Here is a 22,986-nt window from a genome sequence, read left to right as displayed (position 1 = left end):
GCTTGGAGATTGCTATTGTCTGACATAAGCTTTCTGCACTTTTTTTGAAAAAAAAGCGAACTACTTTTGTACTTTTTCACAGACATTTCAGTTTGAGCTAATTTTTCTTCTAAAAATACACTTATGCCTACAAGCTTACTTTTGTCTTTTCTTAACTTCTTGTTCTCTTTTTCAAGATCCTTAATTATACTCATCCAATTTTTTCGTGCTTTCTTCTCACTTTCCTCAATTTGTTCAATCCTTTTTTCAGTCTCAGAGGAATACCCATCATAGACAAGCCCATCATCAACTTCCATATACAACTTTTTAACTATGCCATCACTGATGTTTGTTTTGCAGATTGGACACTCAGGTTTCATTCGAATTACACCTTCTATGCAATTCGGGTGAAACAAATGACCACATGGGGTAGAAGAAATATCATCTTTAGCTGGATTTAGTTTAGCTAAACAGATACTACAGTCTTGATCCATTACTATTTTGTTGTTTTAATCTACTAAAGTGCGAATTTGTTGATAAAGTATTTATGTAAAAAATATTTAATTAATAGTAAACTAATAATATAAAACTAGAATAAGATTAGTTCAAGTCTTTTTTATTAAATAATTAAAAGTTTATGGTTTTTTATTTTTTTAGCTAGTCTTATCAGCTCATGTCTCATTTTACTTATATTTTGTTTTCAAATATAACTGATAACTAAAATTTAAAATTTGGTCAAAGAACCTTGGCTAGATGTATAAAAAGACTCCTTGGTCATCGGGCTACAGTTTAATTATATACTTGAACTTTTAGTACCAGGGTTGCCACATACTTTTAAAATCTGGTTAAACATAATATAAAATTTAAATTTGTTTTTAAAATTAAAATAGTAGATTATTTTTCTTCATAAACTAGTAAATTTACATATGACAAAAAATCTTTTGAGAATTGAGAATAATTCAATCTTTTCACTAAACTACACTTTTCCTAACTTCCAACAATTCAAGGTTTCCTCTCATTGAATCAAAGAAATTATCCTAAGTAACCAAAAACTGACCTGAGTAATCATAAATTGTTCTGAATTATCCTGAGTTTTTTTAATTCTTTAGAAAACACTAGTATATATTCATCACGGTTGCCACTCATTTTTTCAAAATTTTTCTAGGTTTTCCAAATTTCTTCCAGGTTTTTAAAAGTAAACTTTTTTGGGTCTATTTTTAGTTTTAAATTAATTTCTATAAAAGAAACTGTGTTAAATAGTACAAAAACATTTAAAACATGCTGTAAAGTTACTTTAAATGTGTTTTTTTTTTAATTTTTGATGATGACAAAAAATCTTATTTATATGATAGATTTCTTGTGTCAAATTGAATTTTTAGTACTGAAAATGTTAAAATTATTAAAAATTCCAGGTTTTTCCAGGTTATTTTTGCCTAAATTGTCGAATTCCAGGTTTTTCAAGGTTTTTCCAGGTTTCCAGGTAAAGTGGCAACCCTGATTCATTTTTATTTTGTTTTATATACAAATGTTTATAAATTTTAACAAACAACTTTATTTATGTAGTTTGACATATAAATATTACAAACTTTCTAAAATTTAAAAATAACCTGAACTAAAAGCTTATTTAAAAGTTTTTATTCATATTTAATTTTTTTTCTTTAAATTTGTTCTCTTTACGAAACATTAAAATCATGATTATAATTATATTCCAGTTTTAGCAGGTCTGCCAAAGGTTTGATAAATTTCATGCAAGTTTTTTCAAAGAACAAGTTTTTTAATGAATTTTTGTTCAAAAATTAAATTTAAATGTAAAAAATGATTACATTGATGTCAGATTAACATTGATGTCACATCATCCTAGGTAATTACCAAATAATAAGTTATCATTTATAAATCAATATAGTTCTATTTCATATCAGAATAAAATTGGTAAAACAAAATAACAAAAGTTTTAAATTAGGATCCAAAAATGAAACACTATTGTGAGAATTTGAAAAAATTCTAAAACAACTTAAGATAGAAGAATATATCATAAAATAGTCTGTATAAAATAGAAATAATAATTTCCTGAATTGATTTTAGTTGCTAGTAGTCCTGAGGAATTTTTAATCTACAAAATATATTTAGTTACCCAATGTGTACTTAATTTCCAAAATGTGTAGCTACCCTGATAACTAATTTTAATTATCTCCATTATTAAAGATAAAAAATTAATACTTAATATTTTAGTCATGAAGATTTTAGATTAAGACTTGATAGAATAAATAAAATTAAAGATTTATAGTAAACAATAGTGTGATTGTTTTAGTAAGCTTGTATTTTTTAAACTTTTTGGTATTTTTACATGGCGTATGTAAGGTGAAAACAACTTGAGTTTATAGTATGATTTTTTTTTTCACTAGACAAAATCCGTCATATCAAAATTTTCAGCTCAATATTCGGCTAAAAGACCAATAAGTTTTAAAAATTAAAAACTAAAGTTAATTTTTTTTTAATGGGGAGGAGATAAACAGTCAAATAACACAATAACAAAGTTTGAAAAAGAGTTTCATTGATTACTTTTTCTTTATTTATTTATGAGGCTGACTTTATTTGTCAAAATTGAACTATATTAGTATTTTTATGCCAAATTTTGTCCATTGATTATTTGAAAAATATAAGAGCCTATATTACTTGATAAATCAGGGGTAGATAAAATTAAATAACACAACCTTTTTTGTACAAAAGGTTTACTAATGTTTTTTTTATTCGATACAAGTTTTTAGTTTTGTTTAATTGTTTTTTTTATGGCTGTATTGTGTTTATTTTCAATTTATATGTTTTTCAAAAGATTTTTAATAAAAATTACAGTTACAATGTTAAAATAGTGTTTAACTTTTTTTCTATGTATATATTTTCTTATTCAAGTTCACAAACTTTTTTTTTACCATTTTAAAACTATCAGTTTGAGTTAAACTTTCATCATTGATTTTATACACTTACAATTATAAAATAAAAAAAACTATTTTAACTAAAATGCAGGATTGCCACATACTCAGGATAGTTAGGGTCAGAATAATTCAAGATACTCACCAATTTAGGTTTTTAAACCATTTTAAAAAATGAATATTTTATATAAATTTAAATTATATTTCAAGATCTTTTATCAAACTTTATTTAACCATATATTCTTATGTGTTACACCAACATGAACAGTTTCTGTTTTAACTTACATTTAAAGGTGTAGAAACTTTAAAGTTTTCAAATGAACTTGGTGTGGCGTAGTTTCAATAGTCATCAGGATTGCCACACACTCATTATAGTCATAATAACTAAGGTTAACAATTCAGACATATTTAGAATTTATTTTTTTTGTATTTTTTAATGTTTTTTTTTTAAATCCATCAAGTTTTTTTCCTAAATTGTTTAGTCACAGTTTTTCAAGAAATCCAGGTCTTTTGACAACCCTATACAAAACAAAAATATTTATTATATTTTTCAAAGTAGTTAACAGTAAACCACAAAGTGAAATAAAAATTAAAAATAATTATTAAATGAATAAAAATGACATTCTTTAAAACAAAATATAAACAAAAATATTATTTTTACTTATTAAAGTAGTGAAGAGCAAGCCACAAAGTGAAAAGAAATTAGAAATAATTTTGAAATGAACAAAAATCACATTCTTTAAAACATAATCTTTAATATAAAACAAAATATAAACAAAATGTCTTAACTCTTAAGTTATTACTATTCTTCCTGAGGTTTTTTAAACACACAAAATATTCAGTGTTATCCAGAGCAACGAGGCTGAAGTTTGATAGACATTTAAATATAAGATTTTTAACACATTCAAATTTTTTACTTACAGTCATTACCACACTTTAATACCGCTCGTACTTACATTAGAACAATGAAACTCTAGAACCTTGTTCCATGTGCGTAGAACTACATCATCAACTAAGTAAAATAACTTTTTACTAATAAAAATAAAATATTTATGGTACGCCGAAAAATATCGAATTTATTATTAAAAAAATAGAAGAAGCTTAGTAAACATTCTTTAAAACCGCTCGTACTTACATTAGAACAATGAAACTCTAGAACCTTGTTCCATGTGCGTAGAACTACGTCATCAAAAAAAAATTAACTTTCTACTATAAAAATTAAAATAGTTATGGTACGCCGAAAAATATCGAATTTGTTATTAAACAAATAGAAGAAGCTTAGTAAACATTGTTTAAAACGCTCATACTTACATTAGAACAATGAAACTCTAGAACCTTGTTCCATGTGCGTAGAACTACGTCATCAAAAAAAAATTTAATTCTACTATAAAAATTAAAATAGTTATGGTACGCCGAAAAATATCGAATTTATTACTAAACAAATAGAAGAAGCTTAGTAAACTATCTTTAAAACCGCTCATACTTACATTAGAACAATGAAACTGTAGAACCTTGTTCCATGTGCGTAGAACTACGTCATCAAAAAAAAATTAACTTTCTACTATAAAAATTAAAATAGTTATGGTACGCCGAAAAATATCGAATTTATTATTAAACAAATAGAAGAAGCTTAGTAAACATTGTTTAAAACCGCTCATACTTACATTAGAGCAATGAAACTCTAGAACCTTGTTCCATGTGCGTAGAACTACGTCATCAAAAAAAAAAAAACTTTCTACTAACAAAAAATAAATATTTATGGTACGCCGAAAAATATCGAATTCATTCTTAAAAAAATAGACGAAGCTTAGTAAACACTCTTTAAAACCACAGCGTTTATACAGCAGCGTCTTAAACTTTGCAACATTACATCAATAATTTCTTGTCTTCACTTTATTTTCTCCTTATGTAAACTTGCATCAGTAAAAAACTTGACCTTGCGAGCTTTCTCGTTAACGCTTGGATGAACATGGATTGTAACTCAAATATTTCGTCAAATCTAACCAGTAATCAAGTTCAACTCGATACCCTGTTACAGAAAATATAGATTTTCAAACATTGAATTGATAAAGATCTTATGATAATTATTAATTAATTTTGGATTTAACTTTTTTTAATTGATTAATTTTGAAGTACTGTTGCACACTCAGAGTACTCGGAAACTCAAGAATTTTTTATATGTCAGAAAATATTATGAAAAGTAAGGAAGTCTCAGGAAACTTAGTGTATATTGTATATTTTTTTACAAACTCAGGGCAATTATTATATTTTAATACAGTTCCAAGCTATTTTTTGGAATTTTAAAAGATCTAAGTTTAGTTTTTTATAGATTTTGTATTAGCTTTTGGCATAGTTTAATATTAATTTTAGAATCAGTTTAATTTAAAAACTTAACAATTGCCGGTGATGAAAAGTATGAGCGGTTTTAAAGATAGTTTACTAAGCTTCTTCTATTTGTTTAATAATAAATTCGATATTTTTCGGCGTACCATAACTATTTTAATTTTTATAGTAGAAAGTTAATTTTTTTTTTGATGACGTAGTTCTACGCACATGGAACAAGGTTCTAGAGTTTCATTGTTCTTATGTAAGTATGAGCGGTTTTAAACAATGTTTACTAAGCTTCTTCTATTTTTTTAATAATAAATTCGATATTTTTCGGCATACCATAACTATTTTATTTTTATTAGTAAAAAGTTATTTTTTTTTTTGATGACGTAGTTCTACGCACATGGAACAAGGTTCTAGAGTTTCATTGCTCTAATGTAAGTATGAGCGGTTTTAAACAATGTTTACTAAGCTTCTTCTATTTGTTTAATAATAAATTCGATATTTTTCGGCGTACCATAACTTTTTTAATTTTTATATTAGAAAGTTAATTTTTTTTGATGACGTAGTTCTACGAACATGAAACAAGGTTGTAGAGTTTCATTGTTCTAATGTAAGTATGAGCGGTTTTAAACGATGTTTACTAAGCTTCTTCTATTTTTTTAACAATAAATTCGATATTTTTCGGCGTACCATAACTTTTTTATTTTTTATAGTAGAAAGTTTTTTTTTTTTTTGATAACGTAGTTCTACGCACATGGAACAAGGTTCTAGAGTTTCATTGTTCTAATGTAAGTATGAGCGGTTTTAAAGATAGTTTACTAAGCTTCTTCTATTTTTTTAATAATAAATTCGATATTTTTCGGCGTACTATAAATATTTTATTTTTATTAGTAAAAAGTTATTTTACTTAGTTGATGATGTAGTTCTATGCACATGGAACAAGGTTCTAGAGTTTCATTGTTCTAATGTAAGTACGAGCGGTATTAAAGTGCGGTAATGACTGTAAGTAAAAAATTTGAATGTGTTAAAAATCTTATATTTAAATGTCTATCAAACTTCAGCCTCGTTCCAGAGCATACTAATTGTCCTTGGTGATTATTTCACCTCTAATAAAATAAAAATTTTAATCAGCAAAATAGTATATTTTTAGTAGAGATCCTAAAATTATATTAATACTTAAAAATCTTTTCATGAAAATTTTTTGTTAAAAGTTGATAAACATAGATAGAATTAAGAATTAATTATATTCAAAATATGATTGTTTATATAAAATTATAATTTTTTTATTTCATATATAAGATAAAAAAATAACTTAAAGCTATAAAAAAAAATATTTCTAACAAATTAAATGACTATGTGTAATATTTACTTACATCAAATAGTTTATACTTTTTTTTAAGATAGGATTTTAAAAAATATCATTTTTCTATACAACATAAACAAAATAAAGATTAAGTAAATGTGTTACAAAAGTTTAAGAGAAATATTTGCTATTTGTACTTTAGTTGAGTAAAATTTAAATTGAAAGAAATAGTCAACTGTTATATTTGTATACATAAAAAATTATTTGTTTTTACAAATGTTTTAGATATTTATTAACTAATAAATAATGTCTCAAAGAACACATATAGAAAACTAAACTAATTACTAAAATATTAGTAGCATTACTTTAAATATTTTACTAAACTTTAAGAAAAAAATTAATATGACCTTTGAAATTACTGACCAATAAACGCTTAAGTGTTTTGTACTGGACCAATATTTTAGAATTGATGAACTTAAACGAAAAACAAACATTTTTTTGTTTCATTCTTCAAAATGCTAGTTTATACTTTTCTTAAAAAGGGTCCTCTTTAAATATTTTTTAAGTATAAAGAAAAAATTACTGAGGTTTATGGTTTTAAAAGCAGCATCAAATGCTCAGTAAATAATAAATCAAAAAGAAAGGATGATATTTTAATTCTTAGAAACAGTTTTGCCAGAAATGAAAAATATAATTGAATATCCTTTGTTATTTTTAAATTAAAATGCATTACAATTACAAATATATTTATTGGCGGGTAGTTTCAGTTTTTACTTTTCATGGAGGACACGAAAATTCCTTGGATTTTTTGACGTAAGTTTAACTTAAAACTTTTTTTTCTTATTTACTTAAAACTTACTAAAAAAATGCTCGCGGGCCGCTTTTTACCCTTCAACAGCCGCATATGGCTCGCTGGTTAACGTTGCCGAACCCTGATATAGTATAAAGAATTTCGTTTTTTTTACTAATATAAAGTTTTCATTTCAATGTTGATTTATTGATACCAACTTATGAATTAAAACTTGTCTATAATTTTAAGTTTTTGTGGTTTCTACTTTGCCTCTTTATGTCTGTCTTTCTTTTTAAAAGGCCTATGTTTTAACGTCTAGGTCTAGTGTTGAACAACCGCTAAGGAATAAGTAGATTTTACAGTTTGAAGGAAAGTGTACTAAAAAATCACAACACTTTTTTAAATTGGGCTGGTATTCTTAAAAGTCAGTCTTAGCTGAAACAAAGCTGAGTCAGCAATTTTTAAAGGATTTTTTTAAAGTTTTTATTATTGTAACTTTATCATTAACCCTCTTTATTCAAACATATTCGAAAATAATCAAAAAATTAAGGTTTATCTTATTAAAACTAAAAATTAAATAAAATAAAACTTCTTTTTTAGCTTAAACTAAGCTTTAATTATATCAGCCCAATTTTATAAGTAATTTTTAGAGACGTGGGAAAAGAAGATGCTGAGAGAAAGGCGAAGAAAGAAGAAAGATTTTTAGCAAAAGTTAGATCATTACTAGAAAGTCTTCTATTCTCTTTATTTTTGTGAAAATTAATTAAACTTTGCTCAAAAATAGAGCGCATAAATAGAAAAATAATAAAGTTTGATCATTACAAGAAAGTCTTCTATTTTCTTTATTTTTGTAGAAAAATAATTAAACTTTAATATTTTCCAGTTTATGCGCATTATTGTTGTAACGCTAGTTACTAGTTAGATAGAATTTTCAAGAACTTGTACTTATAAAGCTTTTTATTTTGTTGTAACAAAAAAAAAATTTTTACTTAACAATTTTAAAAAGCAGTTAATGATCATTTAAAGTGTTTAATTCTAATAATATAAATTAAAAATCAAAAACTAAATTCAACTTACTTGTAGGTAGTTTTTGAATTTTATAAGTCGTGGAAGATTTTTTTTTGTTTAAAAAAATAACTTTTAAATTTAGATATATTGTTTGACAACCAACTGTCAATTTTTAACAAAAAATTCAATATTTTTTTTTCGTTTATTGTTTTGCTGTTAACTTTGAAAAGTTGTGATTGTAAAGTTTTGTACAATTTTTTGACAAATTGTAGAAGGTTTATATTAATAACCATCATTGTAAAAAATTTAAATGAAAATTAGAATGCATAAGTAATAAATAAGTAGACCTTACTTAAAAAACTTCTCTACAAAACTTAGTTTCTAGCAAAAAAAAAGACATACTTGATTCTTATTAAAAGTTTGACAAATGAAATCAACAAAAAAAAATATCTCAAACCTTAAACTGATTTTTGTTCAACCAGCCCGTGTCCGAGGTAATAAGAACTTCTTTGTTCAGACAGAAAATAATAGTAAATAAACCATGTTATTCGTTTATTTTCAAGACAGTAGAAGCAACATTGTATTTTTTTGCAATAATTTTGTTTTACTTGATACTTGTGTGTTAAATGATACTTAACTTTTTTTTTTAGTTTTACTGGCTACTTAACAACTACAACTTTCAACTGTTGATGTTTAGTTGCTTGTGAACAACGCAAAAAAAAAGAAATATTTAAATAGTTTGGTTATTATTATATTATTGTATATTTATCGTTTAGTAATGGTCCAACGCAAGACCTAAAATGCAGAGGCTGGGTAACTTAAACAACAAGACAAAAAAAGAAATAGAAAAAAAATAAAGTTAGTTCTATAATTACACTATAAACACAAGTTTATATTATAGTTAAATGTTAAAAAAAAAACACCTTTTAAATAAACAAAATATTCTTACTAGATACCATACGTATCTATAGAAAACATATAAACTAACTTAAAGAAAAACTAATATAGTACATACAATAAAAAAGATGTTCATAAATCCTATTTTTTGTTTCAGTATTTTTTTTTTAATTGGTATAGCAAAATTAGCACTCTTGTAGCAGAGTTAAAATTTAAAAAAAAATAAAGAATATAAATTTTTGCTTAAATTTAACTTTAAAACTCGAAGCAAAAAATATTGAGATAATCATAACGCTGTTAATTACACAAATACATAAACCTCTTTAAGTTTTAAACTTTTTGTTAAGCATATGTTTGCACGGAGTAACATCTTAGGTTAAATAAAAACTATATATACATTGTAAATATGAGTTTATTGATTTATTTGGTTTTTAGTATAGTTAGATTTTTGTTAGATTCAATACTTAGCTGCTGATAGCTAATTGTATATGATTTATACTGAAACATAAATAATAAATAAAAAACAAAATTTGAGTTAAATTGTGTTATTGGTTATTTATTGTCTATTGCGGACCTAGGCACTAAAGACTAGGCCTGTTAAAAAAATACACACGATAAAATACGTAATGTAAGAACACAAGAAGATAATTTTATCACCAACTTATAAATCACAAACTATTATTTAAACTTTAAAAAATAAAAAAAGCAAACGGAAAATGTTTTACTAGAAGACATATGTAGCTAAACAAAATCATGTATATTTTAGTAATAAAAAAAGTTTAATACAGCACATATAGAAGAAACTTGCATCAAAATATAAAAAATAATTATAATCAGTTATACATTTCATAAATCGAAACTCCAAGCTTATAATAACAGACAAACTAATAAAAATATATATAAATAAAATACTGAATTTTTTTTCATTTTTTTAGAAGGTTCGTTGATTACAAAATAAACGAATGACTTAAATAAAAGTTACACACATTTAATATCTATATATTTATAAAAAAAAGGTCTGGAGATAACAGAATTAACTTGTTTACATTAATTTGGTTTTGAATTATAACACAAAACTTCAATATGAAAAATTGCTAAAAGATATTTAAATTGTATTATTTATTTTATTATTAGTATTAAGTTATATAGCTGAGAATGATACTTGAAAGAGTAATTACTTTACACAAGATTTTTTGTACTTATATCATAACATTATAGAACAAATACCCTGTAATTATAAACTGTAATTTTTTGTGGTAATTTTGTTAGTTTTAAATAGAAGTCGAATTTATTTTAAAAATAACGTTTTTTTTTAAATGTGATTCTTTTATTAAACCTTGACTATTGTTTCTTTTCCTACTAAACGTAATTAAGACTAAAATTGATTGTTTTATTTAATAAAAGGTAGTTATTTGTCAGTTTAAGAAAGGTACTTTTTTTACTTTTATGAAATAACCAACTTAACATTTGAACTTTCAATAGATTTCAAGCTCATTTTTCAAGTCATATACAATATTAACTGGTGGTTTGGAGATGAGAATCAAAATCACTATAGACACGAAGTCGTAAAAAGCAATGAATGAAAATTCCTCAAATAACGAATTCATACTGCTCGTAATGTTTAGATAAACAATGAAACATATAATAGTAATAAATCTCATAACAACATTAAGGATTTTACCAAGATGCATGAAGTTTAACAAACAGTTTAAACAAAGAAAGTAATATATTTTTAACAGCATCAAGCTAAAATTTTTTAAAAACTTTATAAAGATAAAAATGTTGTTGTTATATTTGAGCAAAATTGTGAAGACAATTACAACCCAAAACAAATATCTCATTCTTGTATAGTCTGAAGTCAGCAGCAAATCTTTTTGTAAGTTTTGTAATCTTTAAAATATTTTAAAACTGTTTTAGTGAAATCTAAACAACTAATAAGACCCTAGGTTTAAATTTTATAATTATATGATTATTTATGTTTAAAATAAAAATCCTAACATATTTGTTTTATTTTGAAAGTTTATGATATTTATTAGTTTTTTTAGCAGTTTATGTGGTAAATTTTTTTTGGTAAATTTCTAATTAGATTTCTAATTTTTTTAACAAACCATAAAAGTTAATTTAAATATTCAAATTAGACAAACTCAACAAAATTTTTGTATTTAAGCTAATAAGAAATGTTTAAGATAATTATAATTAAAAAGAGTTAGCTTACATAGAATAATTTTAATGCCGAAACAACTTGGGTGAAAATAGTTTCTTATGTGATTACAGTCGCCTTCCTCATTTATATGCACTTTTTAGGTACGAACCTCCGTTGTGTATGCCTTTTAACCCAAAATAGTTTTGTTCAATATCAAATTTTTTATTTTAAAAATTTTAATCAGTAAGACTCTGGTATAAAAAACAAACTAAAAAAAATCTTTTTATTAATTTTTTGTTTGTATTATGGATTAAAACGAAAACCAAAATCATAAAATACAAAATAATCATTAAACTTATAACTTTATACAGCTATTTAAAAGAATAATTTACCATGCTTTTATTTAAAAATAATTTAAAACACTTACTTAAAGATTTCATTAGTGTAATTAATATGATAAGTTCAATATATTTTTTTTTTAATTGTGTTAAAAAATGTTTGGGAATTTTAGCTCTTATTATAATATCAGTTACTTTTACCAAAGTAAATGTAGCCATTTTGAAGAAAAAGTTTGACCAGGATTTTTTTAGTGCGCAATTCCATTGTGTACGCATTTTAAGATTTTGTTCAAAGTGGGTACTGTAGAAGAAGTTTCCTGAACTAAAACAAAATAAAAAACTTTTTCAATCAAAAAAAATTTGTTAGTTTATGCAAAAAATTAAAAAGTACACCTTAATTATTATTTCTTTCGTGCATACGAAAAACCTACATTAAAACTCATAAAAATACTTAACTTACTTAAAATATGTTCGTACAAAAGTTTATTAGCCACTCGGGTACTTACCATAAAAACAAAAACTGGTATGAAAAATGTTTAGTAAGTTATTGTGCAGAGTAAACTTGAATTTAAAACTAAGGGTTTTTAGAAACAGTTTGATTATTTATTTTCTGAATATTATTCATTGTCTGCAAAATTTACAAGAAAAATAGAATAAAGATAGGAAAAAATACTCAGTGTTTAATCAATCCGAAGCTAAGTCATAGTTTTTCTCTTGAAAATCTAAAACTATAAACAAAAATATTTAGTGTTTTAAAATGTAGCATTATCTCGTTGCTTTATATAAAAACTTGACAAAACAATCATTGTAGTAAAGCAAAATAATATTTAAACTCATAAGAGTTTTTTAGTATTTTATAGCTCTTATATAATTGTTTTTTTTTTCGAAAGAATTAAAACTAGGTTCTATTAATCAGCAAAAACTATAAATGAACTACTTGCAACAGTCTCATAAAATTTCTCTCCATAACCTTAAAAATACATTAAAACATAGTTGAATTACATTCGTTTAGTTTATTAAATCTAAAACAGAAGCAAATGTTATAAATAACTTACAACAAATATGACTCTATGATCTACGTATTTAACTAAGTATAGTTATCAAATGTATTAACATTTTAAAATAATTTGTAACTTACAAAAGACTCAGCCTCTAAAATAAACGATGCTACAACTTTAACAGAGTTTTTAAGTTAACATTATTGTATGAGTAGTTTTTAAAAATATTAAAACTTTGCACATCTTTGTATTTATATGCTTCTTTTCCAAGACCTCGTGACCAATATTGAACATAAAAACATCGTACGATGTATGGACTTTCAACCAAAACACTGTTTTAGTTCTTAAAAACATGAAATAAAAACCTTTGGACCCTCTTTTGTTGTTTAAACAGAATATAAATAAGAAATGATATAATTTATTAAAGAGTATAAGCTGTACACTGTAAAATACAGAGCTAAAATTTTTACAACTTTTTGAAGATCTGCTGTAGTCACTATTTTTTATATTAGAAAAAACAAATTCTAAAACAAACAAAAACAAAAAACTGTATTATTTTACATTATATAGAAAACTTATTAATTTAAACTATTTCAGCTAAGGTAAGAACGTGTTTATTTTAAAGAAACTTATCTAATTGAACATAACCGTATCTGTAAAAATTATTTGAAATGTTAAGTTTTCAGATTTTAAAAATCTCATATAAGTAAGACAACAAATAAAACAAAAGTTTTTAAAAGTGAGTACGTTAGGAAGTCTTTTATTTCAATAACTACACATTTCCAAAATCATAAAACATTATTAGATTAATTTCATAGAGTTTTTGTTTGTAAAGCTTGTATGTGTTTGATATAAGATATGTAGATATTTGTTATCTACTCGCTAACTATACATATTTGTATGTATAAATTTAAATTTTAACTAGTAGGTTTTGTTTCTTTAGTAAAACAACGGTTTTAGTAAGAGTAAGGTACTAAATTTGATTTTAGCTTGTTAAGGTTAAGTTTTAAAATATAATAAAAACTAATTATACAGTATCCTTCTTTTATTTTACCAACATATGTTTCTGTGTGTTAACGAATTAACACACTTCAACTGGGTTCTGTAAAAAAATAAACACTCTAAAGAAAAAAAAAATAGAAGCTAAAGTAGGTGTATACATGTGTTCACTAAAATAAAAATAATTTCCACATATTTTTAGAAGCTAATGGCTTATAATGAATACATGTTTACACCTACCTTAGCTTCTATTCTTTTTTTATTTCATTATTTATTTTCTTACAGAACCCAATTTAAGTATGTTAATTCGTTAACACACAGATACATATTTCGATACAATAAAAGAAAGATACTGTATAATTTGTTTTTGTTATATCTTCCAGTGAACTTGTTTCACTAACATCTTTTGTTAACAAGCACTTAAATTTATATTTTGAATAGTTTTAAAATTAGTTTTATTACTAAATGTCTACTATAATTATAAAACATGTTAGTTTTTAAAAGTTATAGTTGTTCTAAAATACACCTAATTATTTACAGAATAAAAGTTTACAATTACACTAACTAGCTTAACTTTATGAATATCCCTTACTTTTCACATAAAGTTAAGTAATTACCTAATAATTAGTAAAAAATAATTTTATTTGCTGTAAAGAACCGTTTTATTATCTGATGTATAAAAAATTAGAAATTTATTTTAATAAAAACTAAACTAATTTTTTAAATATTGCTGTCAAATTACAATTGAAAATTAAAAATTTTAGACGAAAAAAAATTTTCTACCAAAGTCATACATGGATCTATTATCTTTTACAAATGGTTCTGCTTCTTCCAATAAGAAAGAAAAACAAAAAGATGAGAGTAAAGATTATCCAAGTTTTGTTGATCCTAGGAAGTTAAAAGGTGTCTTCTATTCTCGTTCGTGGGTGAAAGTATTCCCAAACAATCAAGTTGTTACATCCCCAGCAGTTTCTACTGGGAAACCGAGTTTGCTGAGAACTCTGCTCACCAAGCCGGATTACCTACGTCTCACAAACTCGACTTCAACGAACAATCAAATTGGTACTTCGTTTCAAAAAAGAAAAAAAACTCATTTCAACTCAAAAAAGGCTTCGAAAAGTAAGAAAAGTGAAAATAAGAAACATAAAGAACTGATGTTAAGCAATGTTGTGTCTAAACCGCTTGCTAGAACTAAGCCGAGTAAAAGACGTTCCAAGTTGCTTAGCGTTCAACAAAATGAACAGAATAGAAGAAATTTTAAGCTTGCAAGAACTCCTGCTCGATTTCGTTCTACAACACGAAAATTTTGTCCGAAAAAAAGAAGTTTGTATAGGGTAAAACCTTACCCTATGGTAGATGCTTTGAGTTACAAATTTGCTGCACTTAGTTGCGCAGCGAACCCAAATACTTCTCCTAATATGCCTAACCAACATCCAACAACTAATAAAGCTAACAAAAAAAATCACACCTTCCGGCCTAAAAAACAAACACAAAGCAACTTTTCCATCGCCGATCTAAACTTCCATGCAACCCAGATTCACCAACGCATCATTGCAAACTTCAGAAGCCAAGTTTTTCGCCTCTATCCCAATTTCGATCAGTTTTCAAGCTGGATGGACAAGTTGCAAAACACTTTCGTGACATTCCCCGTAGATCCGATTGCGTTTCAGGCAGTGTTCACGAAGCTGGCGGGAGAAGGAGACTTGTTCGCTGTGCTGGTCATAAAGCATTGGACTGAAAACGGCATATCGGGTGTGGTTGACGTTAAAAAGTTGAAACAGATTGAGTCCAAAGGAGTTGTGTTGATATCGGAACTAGCTGGCTGTTATTTTATCTGCAAACTGTTCCCAGACTAAAGTGCGCAACAAAATTGAGTTCATGGAAGAAAAGCTCACAATTTGTAACTTATTTAAACAACTCATATCATTTTAAAAGTAACCTGCTTATGATTAATTAAATTTTATTTTTTATTTTTCATACCGTCTACAACACATATTTAAAGTTATTTTTTTTGCTGTTGATTGTTACCTGCTATGGTTTTTAAGTAGCCTACCATGTATAAAGATTTTTGATTTTTTTGTTCTGTAAAACTCAATCAGTTCGGTTTTGTTGATATAACTTAAAGTTATTTTTTGTATTTACTAAATTTTTCAGATTTTTCTTTATATTCTAGCTCTATGTCTTAAGCTAAATAAAACAAATGAATAAAATAACAACAGTTAAAAACACATTATTCAAAATAAATTCTTTATATCTTCAGACTTGTTACATTTTAAGTTTTTATTAAGTTTTTCTAGTAAATATTTATAAGTAATAAAAAAAATGTAGTGTGTTGAACGTATGTGTATGATTCTAATAGCTTCTAGTTTTTACTTGTTCATATAATTTTTTTTCATGAAGTTTGGCTTGATTAATAAATGCTTAAAAGTATTCTTTTTAAATAAAGTAATTATTTATTTATATTTTTTTTTGTGTTCACAAGTATTTTTTCTTATCACTACTTAATTTTATTTTAATGTCAAAAAAAGTAAAAATAAAAATAGTTAAAAAGAAAACTTTTGTAGACTTAAATAAAAAATTAGATTAGTTTTTAGACAGAGATAACGGAAGACTAGAGAATATTAATCTATTATTTCTAAAATAAAGATTTGTTATTAATATACAATAAATTAAATAAGATAACAATAAAAAAGTATTCAGTTTATAGACAGCAAAGAAAGCTAAAAAATATCTGAAAAAATGAAAGACCGTTTTATTTTTTAGTTTGTATTTTTAGTATATATATTTTGTTTTAAAAGAACGTGATAAAGCTTTATATATATATTTAGTATTTAAGTAGCTTTAAAGTAAAACTTTAGTAGACTTGAATAAGATAAAAAGTTAGTTAGCAATCAAAGAAAGGCTAGAAAGTATCTAAAACAGTTAAAAAACGTTTTGATTTATAATTTTTAGTTTATATTTTTGTAAAATATAGCATAGCATCTTGATCATTTAATAATTAAGTATTAATCTCAAAGAAATAGTATTTTTCTAGAAAGGTTTATTTAATAAGAACATTTTTTTGAATCAACTGTTTAATTGATTATAATAAAGCATAATAGTAATATACATATACTTAAATCTAAATGTATATATAGTATTTTGAAACTTAGGTTGAAAACTAGCTAAAATATTTTTATATAAATATTTTAATCATTTAAACTTTGGTCTAGTTTTAGCCATAAAACATGAATTAATAACTGTTATTAAAGTTCAGTTTTATAATCAAAAAACAAACAATTTTTATACATACTACTTGTTTTTTGTTCGGATAACCGTAGGTACAACTTCATATAACTACAACTACTTCGTTTTAAACTCTAAACTTTTATATATTGAATCATTACAGAAACTTAACATTTTATGTCAAAAAAAGTATCATTATTCTATAAGGTAGCGTCGCTTATTGTTCTATTCGAACCATTAAGAAAATAAGTTTAACAAAATAGGTCATGAACTTAAAGTTTAGATAAATAAGGCATTGAAGTAATATTTACCTAAGTACTTACTAAACAATCTATATTCTGAAAAGCTTTGAAAATTTTTACCCCAACATTTTTTTACATTTACTTTTAACTTTAAAAGAACACAGAGTGCAAATGTTAATGTATAGTTTAAACTTGCATGTTTCATTCAGTTTTTCTAATATCTTACTTGTTTATCTACAGCTAAAATTTATAAAGTATAGCACTAGATAAGTAATATAAGTTAAAACTTCCATTATATTTGTTTAGTTACTCAAGCATTTTTTTAAACTAAAAAATATGATAATAAAAATTGCATAAGAAACTTGACAAAGATTTAATTAAGTTTACAAAACTAAGTACATATGTTTTTGGAAAAAAAAAAAAGTTGTAATAATAAAACTAAAATGAAATTTGAAATTTCTTTCTTAAAGGTCTTTATTTTGATGATTTTTTGTTAAATGCTAATAATTTAAAAAAATATAACAGAATACATTTCATTTTTCTTAAATTTATTTTAGTTCTTTCGTAGTAAAGCTCATTAGAAATTGTATATTACTAAGTTATAATGAATACAAATTGAAATAAAATCATACTGGAGTTTAAAGTTTTAAATTTTTTAAATATAAAATGACGTAATAATCGAATGTTAAAAATTAAGTAAGTGCTTATGCTATTTACATTTGGTATACCAATAAAGTTCCTTAGAATTAAAACAATCTAAAATAAGCAAGCGATTAAAATTAAAATTAACACTTTACTTTAAAATAAAATTCAAATAAACTAATGATTTTAATGTAAATAAAAAATAAATTAAAGGAATTTACATGGTAGGTTTTAATGTTTTTATATTCTACCTATCCACAAACCAAATCTAAAATACAGGTATACATGATTATATTTTATTAATTTTTTTTTTAATATAATTCCTTGCTAATTCTTTTTTAATCTAATAATATAAAATTTTTCATGAATAACCAGAAAACGCAAAAGGTTTCAGAACATATCTTTTAGAAAATAAAAATGAAAAGTTTAATAAAATAGTTATTGTATTTTCCTAATTTTTATTTTCGATAGTTTATAAATTTATAAACAAAAAAATAAATTTCAAACTTTTAAATGTAAGAATAAATATAAAATTAAGCTTGTACCTGTAGAAAATAAAAATCTATATTTTTTTACCTTATACGTAACTGATTCTAGAGTAAAACTTTTTATTTTTCAAGCTAATATTTACTTCTGTATGAAAGACTCTGTTTTAAAATAATTGTTTGAAATACTTTTATGAACTTAGTTTGTTTTGAAACTTTACTAAAAACCTATGGTTCTAAATCCAAATACGTTTTTCAACTAATTTGATAAATTGAAAAAATAATAAATTGGTTTTTAAATACTTATAGCTTTTATTTAAATATCTAGTCGTTTATTACTACTATAGGGTGGAGATGATTTTAACTTTTAGGAAATCATTAAGCGTTAAAATACTAGTTTTATTTTGTTGTAAGTTTATATTAAGTTCTGTTTTTACTAGGGAAAAATAAAGAGCTTTAATTAACTCTTCTAGGTTAAAATTTAATAATTTAAGTTTTATGAAATAAGTTAAACAAAAATTTTATTAAGTATATATTATTACTTTACAACTAATTAAAATACTAATTATACACGTTCAGTTATACAACTTATGTTTAAAAGTCCATAAATAGCTAATTTTTCTAATTATAGCTCAGTTAAAATAAAAAGAATACTAACTTGTTTATGCAGCTTTGATATATTAAAGTTGCTTCATTTAATTTTTTTTTATGAATATTTAAAATGTGTAGACTTGCTCATGTCTAAGATTGGTCAAGTATCCTAGAATTTTAATTGGATTCACTATAAACTGGGTGCACGACTATTCAAGTTGTTACAACTCTAATTCCAACAATTTAAAATCAGACAATTCAAATTCCGACAATTCAAACTCGACAATTCAAATTCGGATAATTTAAATTGCGATAATTCTAATTTGGACAACTAAAATTCCGACAACTCAAGTTTGGACAACTCAAATTTATACAACTTAAATTCGGACAACTCAAATTCCGACAACTCAAATTCGGACAAGTCAAATTCCGACAACTCAAATTCGGACAAGTCAAATTACGACAACTCAAATTCGGACAATTCAAACTACTACAACTCAAATTCGGACAATTCATATTCCGACAACTCATATAATTATATAAGACGATTAAACTATACACATATTTTACAATAAATAGTATAAAAAGAATTTAATTTTTAACAAATGTTGTTTTTAGATTTGAGATATTTAAGCGTTTGTAGAATTATTTTTTTAGTTATCTTAAAAAAATATTTTTTCTAAAAAATAATAAATTAATTATTAAAGTTAAAATTATTATATAGAAATAAACGACTGTTAAAAAATATGTAAAATCTTTTGAATAATTTTAGACAAAAAAATTAAGTAACCTTAAAATATATGTATAATTTTTTTTAGTAAGTATATAAATTATATTTAGCAAAAACCGATTAAAAAATAAAATTAAGTTTTTATGTATTGGTATAAACTAATTTCACTATCTGTAAGGCGTAGTTTTATAAATTAGTTTATCAAGCGTAGATAAAATATCATTAAAACAAAAATTAGTTATTACTGTTTTATATCAAGCTATTTTCAAAAGTTATATTCAACATCATTGAAGCATTACTTAACAATAAACTGCTTAACAAAATATCTTTTCCATTACAGATATTACATAAATAAGAAATAAACTGTTTATAAATTATAATTTGATACTTGATAGTCTAACTAGACTTATGCAATGTAGTCAATAATAAGAATTTGAGGACCGAGTCACGGTAACAAGACCAAGACCGGAGTTCTGATTGCAAAAAATTAAACGAGAATTACAACACAGTATTTTGATGTCTTATAGCTGAAATTGATAAAAAAAACTTACCATATTATTTTTGTAGTTTTAAGGCTTACATTATTAGAAAATAAAACTTAAATAAATACTTTTTAAAGATTATATCATATGTCTTGATTTTTAGAAAACAAATAAAAAGATCTCAACTACTAAAAGAAAAAAATAATGTTTTTCTTTTTAGTATTTGATTTTCTTTTCAATTTCAAAAACTACAAAGAAAACGGCACAGAAATATCGAAATACATTTGGAAACTTATTAATAACAACATTGATTATGAAATAGACTAAGAAACAATCCACCATATTGGCAAAGCCAAAAACCAAAAAAGTATTTTCAGTATTAGCATACCGGTAAAGCTCACGATTGCTAAAGCCGACAGAAGGGATAACTTAAATAAACGATACGAACTCTTTTATTCCTGCTCGCACTTAAAAAACCTCCACTTCAAAACTTAAGTCTTAAGTTGTTCGTAATAATATGTTTTATGCATGCTCTTGAAAAGTTTTTGTGTAGCTACTATTTTCTAAAAACTAAAAGTTTTTACAAAAATCATTCAAGCTTAAAAGAACATCACATAAATCAAAGAATGTAGCAGAAAGATGTCCTTCTGAGCCCGTCTCGTTACATCAGGTAGTTTTGCGAGAGGAGGACAAACTCTTATTCAGCTGTGAAAGCTGGTTGGTTTTTAATTGTGGTCCAGGTAGTGACAGACTTCTCATTTTTGCTACTCAAGCGAACCTAAGGCTCTTGGGACGCTGAAATCGTGTTCAGTGACGGAGCATTTAAGTCGCCTTTTTCCCCAGTTGTATACCATACATGGTAAATGCTACAGGTCAGTTGTTCCCTTGGTATACTATTTGTTGCCTAATAAAAGGCAAGCAACGCATATCACTTTAATTAATGCACTACTCGATAATGTAAGTCTAGCTCCTTTAAATGGCACACAGGTTTCGAAAGGACTGCCATTAATGTAATTAATTAAAAATTCATTAATATTTCTAAACTACGTTGACAAACCCTACTCTATAACAAAAGGAGATTAAAAGCCGACACAACATATTGAAGACTTCAAAATAAAACTTAAAAAATTTATAAAAACACATCGCTGAAAAACGACAAGTATGGAGATATATAATTAAAAGTTAGGATAAAATTAAATTCTTATTGTTAAACTTTTTTTTAAATATCATTTTACTTTGATTATCTTTTGGAATTATTTTTTCATTTAAATTTATTTTTTCACAAAATAAATAAAACAATTAATGCTATCTAAGCTTTAATATCAAAAGCTGAAAAGAGGTTACTTGCTATTAATATACTTAATTCTTGTAACTTTGTTATATTGTTGGTTTTAGTTGTCGGCATTTAATTGTCAAAATTAAGATTATCGTGTTTGAAACATCGGAGTTTAAGTTGCTGGAGTTTAAGTTGTTCAAATTTGAATTATTGAAATATAAATTGCCACAATTTGAGTTTCAAAATCTGAAATATTAGAGTTTGGATAGTCAGAATTAGAATTGTCGGAATTTAAGTTGTCCGAATTTGAATTGTCGTAGTTTGAGTTGTCCGAGTTTGAGTTGTCGTAGTTTGAATTATCCGAATTTGAGTTTTTGGAATTTGAATTGTCCGAATTTGAGTTGTCGGAATTTGAATTGTCAGAATTTGAGTTGTCGGAGTTTGAATTGTCGTAGTTTGAATTGTCCAAATTTGAGTTGTCGGAATTTGAATTGTCGTAATTTGAATTGTTCGGGTTTTAGTTGTCGGAATTCGAACTGTCCGAATTTGAGTTGTCGGAATTTGAATTGTCGGAATTTGAATTGTTCGAGTTTTAGTTGTCGGAATTCGAACTGTCCGAATTTCAGTTGTCGGAATTCGAACTGTCCGAATTTGAGTTGTCGGAATTTGGGTAGTCGGAATTTGAACTGTCCGAATTTGAACTGTCCGAATTTGAATTGTCAGAATTTGAATAGTCTTGTAACCCAATAAACTATATAATTATAAGGATAGTTTTAATCTAATAATATACAATAAAAGCCATTTTTGTAACTGAATTAGTTTGAAACCTGAACTAAGATGAAAATGTTTTATACGAATCTCAGTATATATAGTACAAATTATACAATTAATTTGTACTATATAATTATACCAAATAGGTCCATATTTTTAATCTAGGGATACAAAACAACTAATAGTTTATATTTACATAAAGTATCATGGATAAATTATGATGGCAAATTTTAACACGGATTTTACTTCAAGTGAAAGAATGTAACAACCAGTAGAGAGAAAGCTTGTTTCAAGTTTTTTATTAACTAAAAAACTAGAATTTTTGAATAACAAAGTAACTAGCTCATTAAAAAAATACGAGAATAATCGTTAAAATTTATGTATTTTTAATAAAAAAATAAAATAGTTAAATTTTTTTTTTTTTTCAAAAAATCTTGACATTTTTAACTCTAGTTCAAAATTATACACATTTTTAAAAAACAAGTAGTCTTAAAACTAAAAATTAGTATACAAATATTTTTTTAAGACGAAATAAAACTAATATACAAAAATAAGTTAAGCTTTACATAAATTAGTTGTAATTTATAATATATAAAAATGGCTGAAAAAGTCCTAAAAAATATTTTTATGTATGCTCTTCTACTAGTTTTGAATAACTAATATATTGTTCAACCTAAACCAAAGTTTATAAAGTATATTTTTGATACTTCAGAAAAACAACTGAATGAAAAAAAAGTCTTAAAAATAATTTTGATAAGAAAAATTAAGAAAGTTTTTTCAAGTAGAGTACTTTGCTACAGAACTTAATTGACACTTCATCCCTATTGAC

The sequence above is a fragment of the Thalia democratica genome, chromosome 6, assembly GCF_965202585.1.
Source record: "Thalia democratica chromosome 6, ktThaDemo2.hap1.1, whole genome shotgun sequence".
Classification (NCBI taxonomy): Eukaryota; Metazoa; Chordata; class Thaliacea; order Salpida; family Salpidae; genus Thalia; species Thalia democratica.
The sequence above is the reverse complement of the archived record's forward strand: the minus strand, read 5'-3'. Positions refer to the sequence as shown.